The sequence below is a fragment of the Lithobates pipiens genome, unplaced genomic scaffold, assembly GCF_037356315.1.
Source record: "Lithobates pipiens isolate NorthernLeopardFrog02 unplaced genomic scaffold, aLitPip1_a1.2 Scaffold_27, whole genome shotgun sequence".
NCBI lineage: Eukaryota > Metazoa > Chordata > Amphibia > Anura > Ranidae > Lithobates > Lithobates pipiens.
Window position 1 is genome coordinate 116,330,581 of NW_027507788.1, and position 18,279 is coordinate 116,348,859.

Genomic DNA, 18,279 nt, shown 5'->3' on the forward strand with positions numbered 1-18,279 from the left:
TACATAGATACAAAGTAGGTGAGGTTGAAAAAGACACAAGTCCATCAAGCCCAAACTATGTGTGTGATTATATGTCAGTATTACATTGTATATCCCTTTATGTTGGTCATTCACATGCTTATCTAATAGTTTTTTGAAACTATTGATGCTCCCCGCTGAGACCACCGCCTGTGGAAGGAAATTCCAAATTCTTGCCGCTCTTACAGTAAAGAACCCTCTACGTAGTTTGAGGTTAAACCTCTTTTCTCATTTTAATGTGTCTTGTTAACCACTTGCCGACCGCCGCACGATGATGTACGTCGACAGAATGGCACGGGCAGGCATATGGGCGTACCTGTACGTCCCTGCCTTCCCGCGGGTGGGGGGCCTGATCGCCCCCCCCCGGTGCCAGCGGCGGTCGGTTTTCGTTCAGAACTGATCCGGGATGAGGGGGCGGCCATTCATTCATGGCCACCCCCTCTCAATCGCTCCTGACGAATGGAAGTGAGGCGTGACATCACTTCCTCTCCTGTAATGTAAACACAGGAGAGGAAGTGATGTAATCTCTCCTCCGTGTCGGTATTTTTCGTTCCGGCACCGAGGAGAGAGGATCGGTGAGTTGCACCAACACGACACTTCACAGTAGAACATGCCAGGCACACTCACACCCCCCCTTCACCCCCCGATCACCCCCCCCATCACCTCTGCCCCCCCAGTCACAGTGACACCAATAGCATTTTATTTTTATTTTTTGCATTGGTGTCATTTGTGACTGTAATAACTGTTAGGGCAGTTTGGGTTAGCCCCCTTTAGCTCTAGGGTACCCCCCTAACCCCCCCAATAAAGGTTTAACCCCGTGATCACCCCCCGTCGCCAGTGTCACTAAGGCTGGGTTCACATTGCAGCGGTTTATGAGAACGGATGTGATTCGCACCGCACTGCAGTGCAAATCACATCCGATCTCTGTGCGATTCGAGTTCAGCCATACAGATATTATGGCTGAATTCGCGCCGCACCCGCCGCAAATTCGCACGGGACCCTTTTTTTGGTCCGCAGCAGAATCGGATCGCATGGGTGTTCACACCATGCGATCCGAGTTTGCAGATCGCACTGCGATATGCGAACTGATCTGGGGGTGTCATTAACATTTCACTGACACTCCCAGCAGTTCGCATAGGGCAGTGTGAACTGCCGCCGGGAGGCATGCGATGTGGGAACCCGCCGCGGATTCGTGGCGTTCCCGCATCGCTCCAGTGTGAACCCAGCCTAATAAGCGGTCGTTTTTCTGATCGCTGTATTAGTGTGACAGGTGACGCTAGTTAGGCAGGTAGGTATTTAGGTTCGCCGCAGCTTTTTATAGCGCCAGGGACCCCCATATACTACCGCATAAAGCCCCCTGATTGCCCCCTAGTTAACCCTTTCACCAGTGATCACCATATAACTGTTACAGGTGACGCTGGTTGGTTAGTTATTTTTTTATAGTTTCAGGGCACCCGCCATTTATTACCTAGTCTCACTAGTGTACCCCTAAATTTAGGGGTGTCTACTTTCCAAAATGGGGTCATTTGGGGGGGGTTTGTGCCATCTTGGCATTTTATGGCCTTCAAAACTGTAGCGCCCTTAGAAAGCCTGAAGGCGGTGCTTGGTTTTCGGGGCCCCGTACGTGGCTAGGCTCCCAAAAGGTCCCACATATGTGGTATCCCCGTACTCAGGAGAAGCAGCAGAATTTATTTTGGGGTGTCATTTCACATATGCCCATGGCATGTGTGAGCAATATATCATTTAGTGACAACTTTGTGAAAAAAATAAATAAAAAAAAATGTTTGTAATTTTCCCGCAACTTGTGGCAAAATATAAAATATTCCATGGACTCAACATGCCTCTCAGCAAATAGCTTGGGGTGTCTACTTTCTAAAATGGGGTCATTTGTGGGGGTTTTGTGCCATCTTGGCATTTTATGGCCTTCAAAACTGTAATAGGTAGTGAGAAGTGAAATCAAACATTTACGCCCTTAGAAAGCCTGAAGGCGGTGCTTGGTTTTCGGGGCCCCGTACGCGGCTAGGCTCCCAAAAAGTCCCACATATGTGGTATCCCCGTACTCAGGAGAAGCAGCAGAATTTATTTTGGGGTGTAATTTTACATATGCCCATAGCATGTGTGAGCAATATATCATTTAGTGACAACTTTGTGTAAAAAAAAAAAAAAATTTTTTTTTTTGTCATTATTCAATCGCTTGAGGCAAAAAAATAAAATATTCAATGGGCTCAACATGCCACTTATCAATTTCCTTAGGGGGTCTACTTTCCAAAATGGGGTCATTTGGGGGGGTTTTGTACTGCCCTGCCATTTTAGCACCTCAAGAAATGAGATAGGCAGTTGTAAACTAAAAGCTGCGTAAATTCCAGAAAACGTACCTTAGTTTGTAGATGTGACAACTTTTGCGCAAACCAATAAATATACAGTTATTGACTTTTTTTTTACCAAAGACATGTGGCTGAATACATTTTGGCCTAAATGTATGACTAAAATTGAGTTTATTGGATTTTTCTAATAACAAAAAGTAGAAAATATAATTATTTTTCAAAATTTGCGGTTTTTTTACGTTTATATCGCAAAAAATAAAAATCGCAGAGGCAATCAAATACCATCAAAAGAAAGCTCTATTTGTGGGAAGAAAAGGACGCAAATTTTGTTTGGGTACAACATTGCATGACCGCGCAATTACCAGTTAAAGCAGCGCAGTGCCAAATTGTAAAAAGACCTCTGGTCATTGACCAGCAAAATGGTCCGGTCTGAAAGTGGTTAAATTCCCTTCTGCAAAAAAGTTTTATCCCTATTGTGGGGTCACCAGTAGGGATGAGCTTCGTGTTCAAGTCGAACGTACGTTCGACTCGAACATTGGCTGTTCGGCCGTTCGGCGAATTCCGAACGTTTGGGCCGTTCGCGTCAAAATTCGAGTGGCGCGCGCAGACCACAATGCACTGCGGTGGCGCAGTGCATTGCTGGCTCATGATTGGCCAAGCATGCACTGTGACCCCGCATGCTTGGCCAATCGTAGCGCCAGCAGCGAGGAGAGCCATGATTGGCCACAGGCATCCTGCCTGTGGCCAATCATAGCTCAGGCTGTGTAGTGCACGCCCCACACTATATAAGGCCGCCTTTGAGGCGGCCTCGTGTAGTGTGTTAGCATCTGAAGCAGTGGGTGTTCTGTGTACCTTCAACACAGTACACACCAATCGTTTTTGGCTGATTTCCTATCTTGCTGCTGTGTAGTGGTTGTTGTCTGTGCCCTGACCGCAGTATACACCACTATATTCACCTCACCTATATAGCTAGTGATCTAGCTTTAACCACTTAACAACTGCCCATTGCCGATTAACGGCTTCAGGGCGGTTGTTTAACTCTGAGAGGCCGTTAATTAACGGCCTCCCAGAATTCTGCTCTCGCGCGCCCCCTGGGGAGCGCACTCTAGAGCATCCGTGACCGCCGGGTCCACAGGACCCGGCGCATCACGGATCACGGTAAACGGCCGCTCGTCGCGGCCGTTTACCACGTGATTGCTCCGTCAAATGACGGAGTGATCACTTGTAAACAAACCGGCGTCATGTTATGACGCCGGTTCCTCCCTCCCCTCTCTGTACCGATCGGTACAGCGGAGGGGAAAGAGATCGGTGTCGGCAGCGATGTGGGCTGCATCTGCAGTGCCCACATCTCTGCTCACCGAATTTAACCCCTCAATTCCCTGCCAATACTCTGCAATACCAGTGCATACTCTGCAGTACCCTGCCATTACTCTGCAGTACCCCGCCATTACTCTGCAGTACCCCGCCATTACTCTGCAGTGCAGTACCCTGCCATTACTCTGCAGTACCCTGCATTACTCTGCAGTACCCCCCATTACTCTGCAGTACCCCCCAATACTCTGCAGTACCCCCCAATACTCTGCAGTACCCACCATTACTCTGCAGTACCCCGCCATTACTCTGCAGTGCAGTACCCTGCCATTACTCTGGAGTACCCTGCCATTACTCTGCAGTACCCCCCATTACTCTGCAGTAACCCCCATTACTCTGCAGTACCCTACCATTACTCTGGAGTACCCCCCAATACTCTGCAGTACCCTGCTATTACTCTGTAGTACCCCGCCAATACCTCGCCAATACTCTGCAATACCCTGCCATAAATTGCCATACCCAGCCATACTCGGAGATACCCAGCCATACTCGGTGATACCCTGAAATACCCAGCCATAGACGCCCCCCACCCCTCACCGCCCTCCGGTGCTTCTACCAACTCGCCAGTACAATCAAAGCCAGAATCTTTTTTTTATTTTTTATTTCAGGCTTCCCAGCCTAGAGGTGAGATGTGGGGTCATATTGACCCCCAGATTTCACTGTAAAGAGGACCTGTCACCCCATATTCCTATTACAAGGGATGTTTACATTCCTTGTAATAGGAATAAAAGTGATCAAAAATATATTTTTGGGGAAAAAAATGTCAAACTAAAATAAATAAAGTAAAATGAACAATAAAAAAAAAAATTTTTTTTTTTAAAGCGCCCATGTCCCCATGTGCTCGCATGCAGAAGCGAACGCATGCGTAAGCCCCGCCCACATATGAAAACGGTGTTCAAACCACACATGTGAGGTATCGCCGAGAACGTTAGAGCGAGAGCAATAATTCTAGTCCTAGACCTCCTCTGCAACTCAAAACATGTAACCAGTAAAAAAAATTGTAAGCGTCGCCTATGGGGATTTTTTAAGTAGCAACGTTTGGCGCCATTCCACGGGCATGTGCAATTTTGAAGAGTGACATGTTTGATATCTATTTACTCAGCATAACTTCATCTTTCACTTTATGCAAACATTGGGCTAACTTTACTGTTTTTTTTGTTTGTTTTTTAAGCACAAAACTGTTTTTTTCCCCCAAAAAAACGCGTTTGAAAAATTGCTGTGCAAATACCGTGGGAGATAAAAATTTGCAACGACCACCATTGTATTCTCCAGGGTATTTTGGTATGCATATGCTGTGTGTGTGAAATAACCTGATAATATGACAATTTTGTGTGAAAAAAAAAAAAGGAAATAGGCCGTCAGTACTTCAGGTGTGATCAATTTTCAGATATTGGCACCATAGCTTGTGGACTCTATAACTTTCACAAAGACCAAATAATATCCACCAATTTGTACTTATTTTTACCAAAGATATGTAGTAGTATGAATTTTGGCCAAAATTTATGAAGAAAAAATTACTAATCTGCTAAATTTTATAACAGAAACGAAGAAAAATTCATTTTTTCGCAGAATTTTCGGTCTTTTTTCTGTTATAGCACAAAAAATAAAAAACTGAGAGGTGATTAAATACCACCAAAAGAAAGCTCTATTTGTGTGAAAAAAAGGACAAACATTTCCTATAGGTCCAGTGTTGCATGACTGAGTAATTGTCATTCAAAATGTGAGGGCACCGAAAGCTGAAAATTGGTCTGGTTATTAAGGGTGTTTAAGTGCCCAGTGGTCAAGTGGTTAATAATAGAGCTTGCAGTCAGTAGTGTTAGGAGATAGTGCGTGCTGTCTGCGTGCTCTGTACCCAGTACATACCGCTATAATATAGGGCAGGCCCCTACTTTCAAACATCCAACTTACAAACATCTCCTACTTGCAAACGGAAGGAGACAGCAGCAAGTGAGATGAAAAAAGATGGACGACAAAACTAATTATACAGGGGTGATAACCCTTCCCTATGTTTTCCAAAAAGCTTAAAAATAGTTTGTTTGACTGGAGCTACACTTTAAAAATGTACCGGTTGAAAATTACAAACAGATTCAACTTAACACAACAAACCTACACAGTCCCTGTCTTGTTTGCACCGCCTGTATACTGCTGTTCTGAGTATATAGGGCCTGGGGGCCACGCGCATTTCCTTTTTTTAATATGGGTACGGGGTTCCCCTTAATATGCGTACAAGACCCAAATAGGCTGGTAATGGGCAGGGAGGGCTACCCATGCCATTTTTCTCAATGATTTTCAACCATATTGCAGGAACTAGATATAACATTAAAACCGCAAGCAGTTTTAAATGATGTTATTTCCGTTTAATGTCATTTTGTGCAGGGACTGTTCTAAACATGGGAAACACGTGGCACTTCACAGGCATACTACAGACACCCCCCAGGCACCATATTTAAAGGAATATTTCACTTTAATCGTCATTAAAATCAGTGTTCCCGCCAAAACGGCCATTTTTAAAAACATTTTAGGCATTGACCCATGTCCCCTGGGGCAGGAGCCAGGTCCCCAAACCCTTTTTAGGAAAGTATCTTGCATATTAGCCATTAAAATTAGCACTTTTAATTTCGAACGTTCGAGTTCCATAGACTTCAATGGGGTTCTAAAGTTCGTACGAATTTGGGATCCGTTCGAAAGTTCTGGTGCGAACCGAACCGGGGGGTGTTCGGCTCATCCCTATGCAGGACAATTTCATGGTTCAGATGGTAGATGCACCAACTAGAAATAATCTACTGATTACCAACAATACAGACCTGATCATGGATGTGGAAATACGGGGCAATTTAGAAAACAGCGATCACAGATCAACTGGCTTCAGTATAAATCACACAAATAGGAAACATAAGGGGAATACAAAGACACTGAATTTCAAAAGAGTCAACTTCCCTAAACTATAAACCTTGCTAGAAGCCATGAATTGGGATAAAATCTTAGGAACAAAGAACACGGAGGAGAGATGGGTTTGCTTTAAGAGCATATTTAATTAGGGCATTAGCCGATGCATCCCACTGGGTAATACATTTAAAACAGTGAACAAAAGTCCTGGATGGCTTAATTCCAATGTAAAAATACATATAAACGCAAAGGAAAAGGCCTTCGAAAATACAAGGTTGAGGGATCATCATCAGCATTCAGACTAGACAGAACATGAAAGACACATATCAGAGGAGAGCAAAAAAATAAAATAAAAAAATCATAAGAAATTCTTTAAGTATGTAAAAAGTAAAAAAGGGAGGGCAGACCATATAGGCCCCATAAAGAATGAGGAAGGACAGGCATGGGGAGATGGCAACGGTATTGATTTTATTCTTCTTCACAGTCTTCAAGGAGGGAATTCAGTAAACAAAAAAAGGGGTTTATCCTCATGACACATCGGTGGACAGGCGCACCCTGTGATCGGTAACAAAGCCACCAGCAGCACTGAAGGTGCGTTCCGAAAGAACGCTGGATGCAGGACAGGCCAGTAGCTCAATTGCATACTGTGCAAGCTCTGGCCAGTGATCCATCCTCAAAACCCAGTAAGCCAGAGGATTTTCGGTGGGAAAGGTGTCCAAGTCTGACCTTGCCCCTAGGTATTCCTGCACCATGTAAATCAGACGCTGGCGATGGGTGCTGGAACCGATCATACCTTGGGGCTGCGGACTAAAAAATTGTCTGAAAGCATCAGTCAGACGTCCACCTTCTCCACCGCTCCTTCTGACCGATGCCTCAGCAACACGTTGTCCAGGACCAGGAGTTTGTAACCTCCCAGTCTCTGGGAACGCGTTGCACAGACCTTTCTGCAAGGCCTCCCGGAGATGTCTCATCCTCTGCTCCCTCTGCGATGGCAAGATAAGGTCGGCAACCTTACCCTTGTACCGTGGATCAAGGAGAGTGGCCAGCCAGTAATGGTCCCTCTCCTTGATCCGAAGAATATGAGGATCCTTCCGCAGGCTTTGCAGGATCAGGGAAGCCATGCAGCGTAGGTTAGCTGAGGCATTCGGTCCGGAGTCCTCTGGGCCACTAAGGACAACATGATCCGCAGCTACCTCCTTCCACCCACATACAAGTCCACGTGTTTCTTGGGACTGTAAATCATCCCTACAAGACTGCTGCTGCTGATGCTGAGTGCCAGCCTCCACCTCCATGCTGACACAATCATCCTCCTCCTCCTCTTCCTCCTCCTCATCCTCTTCCTGTGTGATGGGTGGCACAGCAGGAACACTGTCTGGATAAAGGGGGCATTGAGAGGCAAGGAAGTCCTCCTCTTCCTGCCTCTGTTCTGCCTCAAGTGCCCTGTCCATTATTCCACGCAGCGTATGCTCCAAGAGGTGGACAAGAGGTACAGTGTCACTGATGCATGCACTGTCACTGCTCACCATCCTTGTGGCCTCCTCAAACGGTGACAGGACAGTGCATGCATCCCTGATCATGCCCTACTGGCGTGGTGAGAAAAAACCGAGCTCCCCTGACCCTGTCCAGGTGCCGTAGTCGCACAGGTACTCATTGATGGCCCTCTGCTGCGTGTGCAGCCGCTGCAGCATGGCCAACGTTGAGTTCCACCTGGTGGGCATGTCACATATAAGGCGGTTCTTGGGCAGGTTCAACTCCTTTTGGAGCTCAGCCAGCCAAGCTCAGGCATTAAATGATCGGCAGAAATGCACACAGACTTTCCTGGCCTGCTTCAGGACATCCTGTAAGCCGGGGTACCTGCCCAAGAACGGCTGCACCACCAGGTTAAGGACGTGAGCTACACAGGGCACATGGGTCAGTTGTCCCTGTCGGAGGGCAGAGAGGAGGTTGGTGCCATTGTCGCAAACCACCATTCCTGGCTTAAGCTGGCGTGGCGTCAACCACCTCTCAGCCTGCCCCTGCAGAGCTGACAAAACATCCGCCCCAGTGTGGCTCCTGTCCCCCAAACAAAACAGCGCAAGCACGGCATGGCATTGTTTTGCCTGTGTACTTGCGTAGCCCCTGGAACGCCTACGGAGCACCGCTGGTTCTGAGGACAGAGCACTGGAAGAGGCCATGGAGGAAGAAGAAGAGGAGGGGGTGGAGGAGAGAGGTGTGTCACAACCAATAGTAGCATTTTGGAGGCGTGGTGGTGGAACAACCTCCAACACTACTGCACCTTGTCCTGCATCCTTCCCAGCTGCCAGAAGAGTGACCCAATGGGCCGTGAAAGACAGGTAACATCCCTGTCCATGCCTGCTGGACCATGAGTCAGCGGTATGTAATATTACCGCTGACCGCCCTGTCCAGCGAGGCAAGGACATTGCCTTCCACATGCTGGTAGAGAGCCGGAATTGCCTTCCGTGAGAAAAAGTGGCGTTTGGGGACCTGCCACTGAGGAACCGCACATTGTACAAACTCACGGAAGGGGGCCGAGTCTACCAACTGAAAAGGCAGCAGTTGAAGTGCTAGCAATTTAGCCAAGCTAGCATTCAACCGCTGGGCATGTGGATGGCTGGGAGTGAACTTCTTTCGCCAGTCCAGCAGCTGGGGCAGGGACATTTGCCTGCTATAATCGGACGTGGGTGTACTGCTAGCAGAGTGCCCGGAAGCTGTGACACACCTAATTCTACACCTTCATTCCTCTCAGAGCAGGTTTCAGAGAGGACTGAAGGTCTAGTGGGGTTGGAGATGCCAGCTAATGAGGAGCAAGGAGAGGTCCGCTTTGTTCTTTGGTGTGGGTCTTTGAGGTACGCTTGCCAACGAGCTGCATGGCAGGTCAACATATGTCTGGTCAAGCATGTGGTGCCCAAGCGGCTGATGTTTTGGCCACGCGAGATACGCTTGAGACATATGTTGCAAATAGCAGCGGTGCGATCTGATGCACTCGTCTCAAAAAGGGCCCACACCAAAGAACTTTTAGAATAACGCGCAGAGGCAGCGCCCTGCACAGGCGGAGCTCTGCGGTGTGATTCAGTCGGTGTGCTGCCCCTAAGCTGGCCCCCGGAGGGCATCCTGCCTCGTTGGACATGTGCCTCCTCCTCCTCTCTCCTACCAGGCACCCACGTGGAGTCAGTGCCCTCATCATCCCCTCCCTCTTTATCGCTGTAGCAAACCTGGCAATATGCTGCTGCTTGTGGAACATGACTGCCAGATTGCTGTCCTTCTTAAGCATCCCCTCTCTCTGCATTCACGCTACTGCCTTCCTCTAGCTGAGTGTCATCATCAGAGCCTACAAAACACTGGGCATCCTCCTGGAGCATGTACCCAACACTGTGCTCAAAGAGTTCTGGAGACTCCTCAGGAGGACGTGGTGGGTCTAGGGAAGGAGTCACTGAGGATGACATTGAGAGGAGGGAAGACGATGCGTTGGCAGCTGCTTTGCTAGTACCCTGAGACTGGGTGAGAGAGGATGAGGAGGATGAAGAGGGCTTGGTCATCCACTCTACCAAGTCATTGGCATGTTGCGGTTCAACATGTCCAGCTGCCGAAAAGAAGGACAAGCGTGTCCCATGGCCACGTGCTGATGACAATGCACCGCTTCCACGACCAGCACTGTTGTCTCTAGACACAGAGCCTGCTTGCCCTCTTTTATCGTCTCGCGCCTGTCTGCCTCTCCTTGCTGGCCTTCCAGACATGGTAATGGCCTGAAGGGAGTTGGGTAAAACAGCAGTTGGGTAGTGTATATTGTGCTGGAGGCACACAACACCCACTAACTCCTGCAGATGCCTTTAGTATAGAACACCAGAGATAAAGGGGTATACTGTAATGGAGTCACACAACACCCACTAAGCCCTGCAGATGGCTCTATTAGAGAACAGCAATAAAGGGTAGATACAGGTGTATATTGTGCTGGAGGCACAAAACACCCACTAACTCCTGCAGATGCCTTTATTATAGAACACCAGAGATAAAGGGGTATATACAGATGTATACTGTGCTGTACTGGAGGCACACACAACTTCCAATAACTCCTGCAGATGGCAAGTGGGCTCAAATAGGGAAGAGTTATGTAGGTGGATATAGCGGTGTGTACTGGGTACAGACAGCACGCACAAGCTCCTAACACTACTGACTGCAAGCTCTATTATAAAAGATAGATCACTAGCTATATAGGTGAGGTGAATATAGCGGTGTATACTGCGGTCAGGGCACGCAGACAACAACCACTACACAACAGCAAGATCGAAAATCGGCCGATAACGATCAGTGTATACTGTGTTGAAGGTACACAGAACACCCACTAACTGCTTCAGACGCCAACACACTACACAAGGCCGCCGCGCTGGCGGCCTTATATAGTGTGGGGCGTGTACTACACAGCCTGAGCTATGATTGGCCACAGGCAGGTAGGCATCCTGCCTGTGGCCAATCATGGCTCTTCTCGCTGCTGGCGCTGTGATTGGGCAAGCATGCGGGGTCACAGTGCATGCTTGGCCAATCATGAGCCAGCAATGCACTGCGATGACGCAGTGCATTGTGGGCCGTGAGCGCCACACGAATTTGGCGCGAACGGTCCATAATGTTCGGAATTCGCAGAACGGGCGAACAGCCGATGTTCGAGTCGAACGTATGTTCGACTCGAACATGAAGCTCATCCCTAGTCCTGCAAGACATTTAGGAACTGGTGCGCCTTAGACGAATGTGTGGTTCCCTCCGCCCAGTCTATGTCTGGATAATTAAAATCCCCCATTATGATAACACTTCCCATCCTTGCTGCTAATCCAAATCATGATAGGAGGTCTGTTTCCCCCTCCTCCCTCAGGTTAGGGGGCCCAAAGCATACCCTCAGTATTGTTTTCCCTTTAACTTCATCCCTTTGGAGCTCTACCCATAAAGATTTCAGCTTCCTTTAGTGATGTCATCGCTCACATTCACTTGTACATTATTCTTGATATATAGGCATACCCCTCCCCCTTATTTACCCTCTCTATCCCTTGAATGGTTGCCAGCCAATCATGAGAGCTGTTGAACCAGGTCTCTGAAATTCCCACAAAATAAAAATCCTCCTCGTACAACAGTATCTCTAGTTCACCCATCTTGTACGCCAGGCATTGGTGAACCTGTCACGTAGTTTAGACCGGTCGCATACTATCCTCTTATTGGGTGTTCCGAGATTGTAACTAGGACTTGTTACTATACTTACCTTGGGTTTATTTGCTTTAGTTAACCTACCACCAATGCCCCCAATACTACCCTCTGGAGCATGTTCCACACTGACTATCTCTACTCTGGGCTCTCCACGCTAACTATCTCTACCTCTGCCCCCCCCCCCCCCCCCCGTCACCTAGTTTAAAAAACCCTCTAACCACCCTGCTAACCCTTCTAAGTAATGAAAGAGTCTATTTTTTATTTTATTTTAATTATGCTGGCTTGAGGTGTATTTGTGTCTTCTGACATAGTAATTAAGCCAGACACCAGTTACCAGCATAATACTCCAATTACTCTATTTGTCTGCTGACTGGGGGCTTCTCATTGTGGGCCGGGTGCTCTGAGCAGACTCTCTGTGCCTCAGCTCCCAGGGGAGGCTTGATGTGGCGACCTATGCACACCGGGACAACTCATGCTCGGCATTCCTATGGGGTGTAAGTTCTGTGGACTTGGTCATCTTTTTTCTATATAAATTTATTTATATATAATATTCCTCATACTATGGTCTTTTTAATTTAGAACACCTGTTATTATTCATTTACAGACATTATATATTCTCTCCTGATGAATCGCTCAAGCGATGAAACGCGTTGAACTATTGAGGATGCAATCCCTCACATTTCCATCATTTTTTACAACATTTTTATGAATTCTATTGTATATTATTACTGCACTATTTCTATGATATTTGTATAAATCTTTTTCCCTGTTATGATAATTAAGTTCTATATCATGTTTTACACGGATGTCATGTCTGTACATGTATTGAACACTCATTTGTCACATATAAATGCTCCCTGACATTCGTGTATAACTAATAATAACATTTCTACTCTTACATTGTTTTTGAGCCTGCCTCATTTAAAGGCCTCATTTAAAGGCCCATACTCGTTTTGTCTTTTGAATTTAGAATAGGGATGGAGACGCACTGCCTCCCTTTCCTTGTGCATTTCATTTAAAGTCCCAGTAGATGGAGATAAACATTCCCCCCCTTTTTGTATGTTGTAACCAGGATAGAGGCAGAGCTTCAATACAACGGGTAGCTTATACCTACCTTTTTAATCACCTACATTTTCCTCAGGGACGGATGGGATTTTATTCCTTGATTCCTTCCCTTGTGGATGGTATTTACTAATTATACACAATTGTGATGCGTATATTTTTTTCTATGTGTGACCTATTTTTCATACATTTATGTTCCCCAGTTCTTTTACCCATAGTGGATGCTGTTCATCGTGCCTGCTTTGTCTTCGCCTTCCTGGGAGTTGCGATTCGTACCAGACGCCACCCCCTGCCACCCATAGGTTTGACCAGGTGACATGGGGTCATACAATCTTGTGCGTATCAACGCCACGCTCATGCTGCACCAGTGATGTCCTTAGTGAGCACTGCTTGGTTACCATGGCATTTTTCCATCCAGCTGATGTTTGCCGGGAGTGTAGTTTTGGCGCCATTGGCGGCCGGACGGCTCCCACTCGTCATCACGCTCGCGTGACGTTGGCGCACGTCCCCCCTATTTGGCCCGCCAGCGTGGGCATCTCCATTAACATCTGACTAGATGACCGGTTTGCACTGCCTGCCTCATATCACGCATAGACTTGTTATCCGCGATTTAAGGGTACTTATATATACTATGGTTTCTTCATAGACTTCCTTTCTCCCAAGGCAACTTTCAGGACAGCACCTGAGAGATAGCGACTCCTCCCTCCTCGTTAGGAAACCCCTTCTTCCTCCAAACTTTAAAGGGAGGCACCTCCCTACCACACCTCAGTTATTGTGTTTCCTCCGGCCCGGAGGGAACATCTTTTGGGAGGGAGTCAGATCTCTTGGGTGTTCCTGAGGGACAAGGCTTCCTTCCCTTTTTTTCCTCCTTAAGGGACCCGCTGTCCTCCCGACCTACCCAGGCCTCTGCAGCGGTAGCAAGCAGGCTCCTTTTCCCCTCTTGGTGCTCGGAGAGAGCCGAAGATTCAGTGGCCCGCACGTCCGTAGGCGCGGCTGCGCAAGTGTGCCGCCGCCATGTTTTTTTTCGGCGGTCGCGTCGGATATGACAGAGCGGGTCACTGGGTCGGCTGAAACTTCGTTTCCGGCGTGGACGCAGTGGGGAGGAGGGAGGACAGGAGCTGGTGCCTATTTCCGCTTCCGGTCCGGTGCAGATGCATTATGGGAGTCCGGAGGCGGCGCGTAGCCACAAGTGGAATTCTGCAGACCTGTTCTGGAAGATTCCGCGTCTGCAGTGGTGGGGACAGGCACATGCACCAGCAAAGCCCAGGTAGGAGGCAGCGGTTAAAGTCTGCCTTTTTTCTCCTATTTCCTGGCTTTTGGTCTCTCTCTTTTTTCTTCCCCCCCTGGTGGCAAGGGGCCTGTCTGGGCACTGGAGGCTGACTGGTTTCTTCTCAGTGCACCTGTGTGGTGATCCCTATCAAGGCTGAGACTGGGTCTCACTAAGGGTCCCCTGTTTTTTTTCCCTTTTTTGTCTTTTTCTTTATAGGCTAAGAGCTCTGACCCAAAGAAGAGATGTCCTTCTTGCAGGGCCAAGCTGGGAGAAAATTGGAAGAAAACCCTATGCAGTGCCTGCATTACTTCTTTAGTTAAAGAGGAATCAGCCTCTGTATGTGAGGATCTGGTTGCCTCTGTAAAGAAGGAGCTATACGCCACGATTCAGAATTTTCGTGACTCACTAGTAAACCCGGCTGCTAGTCAGCCTTCCACTTCAGAGTCTTCCCAGGGGTCATTCTCTATCCCGGTATTGGAATCTCTGCCTGAAGACCCTTCAGATAGGGAAAAGCAGTCCACTGCTCTTTCCGTTAAAGATTCGGAAGAGGAGTTGGAGGAGTCTGAGGTAGCCCCCTCTAAATTCAAACTGTCCCTTGAAGAGGTAGATGGGCTCCTTAAAGCCATTCATGCTACGCTTGGCTTAAGTGAGGAGAGAAAGGAATTATCACTCCATGACTGCATGTATGCTGGGTTGGATGAGCCTAAGGGCCGAACGTTCCCAGTTCATTCGGTCATCTCTGAGGCCATAAGGAAAGAATGGCAGGATCCAGAGAAAAAGCCCTTTTTCTCCAAAGCCCACAAGAGGCGTTTTCCTTTCGAGGAGGACCCTGCAGCAGTGTGGAACAAGGTGCCCAGACTGGATGCCGCCTTCTCCCAGGTCTCAAGGTCCACGGATCTGTCCTTTGAAGACATGGGAGTTTTGAAGGATCCGATGGACAAACGCATGGATCTTTTGCTCAAGAGATCATGGCATTCAGTTATGAGCAATTTAAAACCAGCAATGGCCACAACGTGTGTAGCCAGAAATTTAGAATGATCAACCAGTTAAAGTCGCATATAGCTGCAGATTCCCCCAAACAGGAAACCTTAGATTCTTTTCCTACCCTGACTGCGGCAGTTGCTTATATTGCAGATGCCTCAGCTGAGGCAATTAAGATGTCAGCCAGGTCAGCAGCTCTAACTATTGCTGCTGCGAAGAGCCTTATGGCTTAAAACCTGGCCCGGTGATTCGGCATCAAAGAACAAGCTGCGTGGGTTACCCTTTTCGGGTGACCTTCTCTTCGGCCCTGACCTCGATAATATTCTTGACAGGACAGCCGATAAAAAGAGATCCTTCCCGGTCAAAAAGAAAAAACAGGTACCAAAACGTCTTTCCTGACAGGCTCCATGGCAGCATACGTGTGGGTTAGCCCCGACCTCCATAATTACCCAATAGGACCTCTACTCCCATAAATCTTTGCTCCAAGCTGCTATCCGTGATCCTTTTTTGTCCTCCTCCATAGGACAGGTGTTTCCTATCTGAAGAGATCTTCACTACGATCAAGTCGGCCGACTATCAAGCTATTTTCCTCCGATAGGCCCTGTCTGTTAAGCATGGGTATGGAGTGTATGGCAGAGTAGCGCTGAAGGCTTGGTTTGTCCGAAGATAAGTGCGCACGGCTTATTACCTGCTATGTAAGGTGGCCATTATCTGCCCGGTGGATCGGTGGTGTGTGCTTGAACCTGTTCGGCCAGATGATCGTTGGTGGAGTGGTGAGCTGTAAAAATTCAGTTTTTCATGGCAGCAGTGTTTATGTGTTTTTTCTACCTGTGTCTTTTCATATGCCAGCTGGTTCTTGTGCATAGGCGCTGACGCTTCCGCGTTCCAGCAGCCTTTCTCCTACTGTTTTCCGGGTCCAGCGCTGCGTTCTGCGCATGCGCGGACCCAAATCCAAAGCGAGGCTTGGTTCCCGCGCATGCGTGCGGTCATCTCGCATCTGATGCCGCTGATGACGTCATGAGCGCCATATTTAAAACACAGTGAGAGATGTCAGAATTTGGGAATGATTGCAGGAAATTCAGCGACTTCCCGGGGCCATTCTCTGGTTGGTGTAAGGTAGGTTATGATATGCTCTGATGTATTGTTGCTCCTGTGTTTTGTATGGCTGCTTATGAGGGTCTATTGTTGTTACAGTCAGCGTTCTTTAGTCATGGATGCCTCACTGCCTACTAGTGACCTGCCCGCTTGTAACAGGTATGTGCATGGCTGGATTGCTGTGTATATGTGGAGTATTCCTTAGCATTTGATACCAGCCTGGTCTGTGTCTCTCTCTCTCTTTTGTATATTTCCTTATAGCCCTTCTAGGTCCAAACCGCATTTCAGTGCGCATAGTCGCAGTGGATTGCCAAAATCGCACCACCGTAAATCCTCATCAAAGTCTGGTTACCATAGGTCTTCCAGATCTGAACAACGCAGTGATCACTCGCACTCAAGCAGAGGACCAGATAATTCATGTTGGGGCTGTAAGATGCCCATCCCATCAGACAAATCGCTCTGTGATCATTGCTTCTCTAAAATCGCAGATGAAAGAGATGGTGCGGATCAACGCTTGGAATCTATGGTGAGAAGGGTGGTAAAGGAATCCCTGCAGCAGAGGGAAGCTCATCACTCTATGGAATCCCCTTCAGACCCATTATGTCCTTTAGGAGGTGAAGGGCTCTTACAAGAGACTGGGGAATCTTCTCAACCAAGCCACCACTCTGTTCTCTTGTCTGACAGCGATTCGGATCCAGAGGATCCAGGAGTAGGATTTGATTACGCTTTAGTACCTGCTCTAGTCAAGGCAGTGAAAGAAGCTTTAAAATGGGAAGAACCCACTACTTCCCCCCTCCCCAAACAAAGAAAGTTTTTCAAACAACTCAAAAAGGAACGGCAATATTTTCCTTTCCTATCTGAATTGGGAGAAATCATTACTGAAGAGTGGAGCAAGATTGATAGGAAGAGCTCCATGCAATCAAAAGTGTCTAAACTGTACCCCTTTAAGGAGGATGATGTGAAGCACCTTGAATCAGCTTCTCTGGTAGATGCAGCACTTATGCGTTTAGTCAAATACGTGACTCTCCCTTTGGAAGACACGGTATCTTTCAAAGATCCGTTAGAGAGAAGAATTGACTCAGATCTGAAAAGAATTTATCTAACTTCAGGGATGGCTTGTAAACCAACTTTGGCTTTAGCCGCAGTCTCAAAGGCTATTGAAACATGGGCCGACAATGTTGAGGAGTTCTTGAGAGGTATCTCGGTGAATACGGCTAAAGACTCTCCCATTCAGGAGATCAGAATGGCATCAGCCTTTTTGGGGGAGGCATCTATTGACATTACCCGCCTTCTGTCTCGGGCTATGTTGGCAGCAGTCTCGGCACGCCGTGCTTTGTGGCTCCGTCCCTGGTTGGCGGATCCAACATCTAAGCAGGCATGGTGTCGTATACCATTTGAGGGAACCTCCTTATTTGGTAATAAACTAGATAGCGCCATATCCCGGGCCACGGGTGGGAGGTCTGGGTTCCTCCCTCAAGACAGACGTCTTCAAAACCAAAAACGTATTTTTCCAAGAAGGCAGTCCTCGGATCGCGCTAGAGAAGCGCGCAGTTATAGACCCGGCAGGGAGTTCTCTAGATCTTGGAGATCCAGACAATCCTCCCTTAAGAAAACCTCAAAGGGGGCTTCCGCAGGTAACCAAGATTCTACTAAATCTTTTTGAAATTGGGCCCGCTCAAACATGTCAAGTGGGGGCTCGCCTTCTTCACTACCGACATGTTTGGGCGGCATCAATTCAAGATTATTGGACCGTCAAGACGGTTTCCTCGGGTCACAAGTGGACTTTTATCAACACTCCGGAGTTAAGGTTCATTCCCACAACAATTCCAGGCTCAGAGGAAAAGAAACAGGTCCTATTGACCTACGTAAGTTGTTTACTGGATCAAGGCGCAGCCGTGCCCGTGCCAGAAGACGAACGTGGCGACGGCATGTATTCTCCTCTGTTTATGGTTCAGAAAAGAAATGGCGCATGGAGGCCGGTGATAGATTTGACCCACCTCAATTCCTTCATTCGCAAGGAAAAGTTCAAGATGGAATCTCTTCTTACAATCCAACAGTCGGTGCAGCTAGGGGATTGGTTAATCT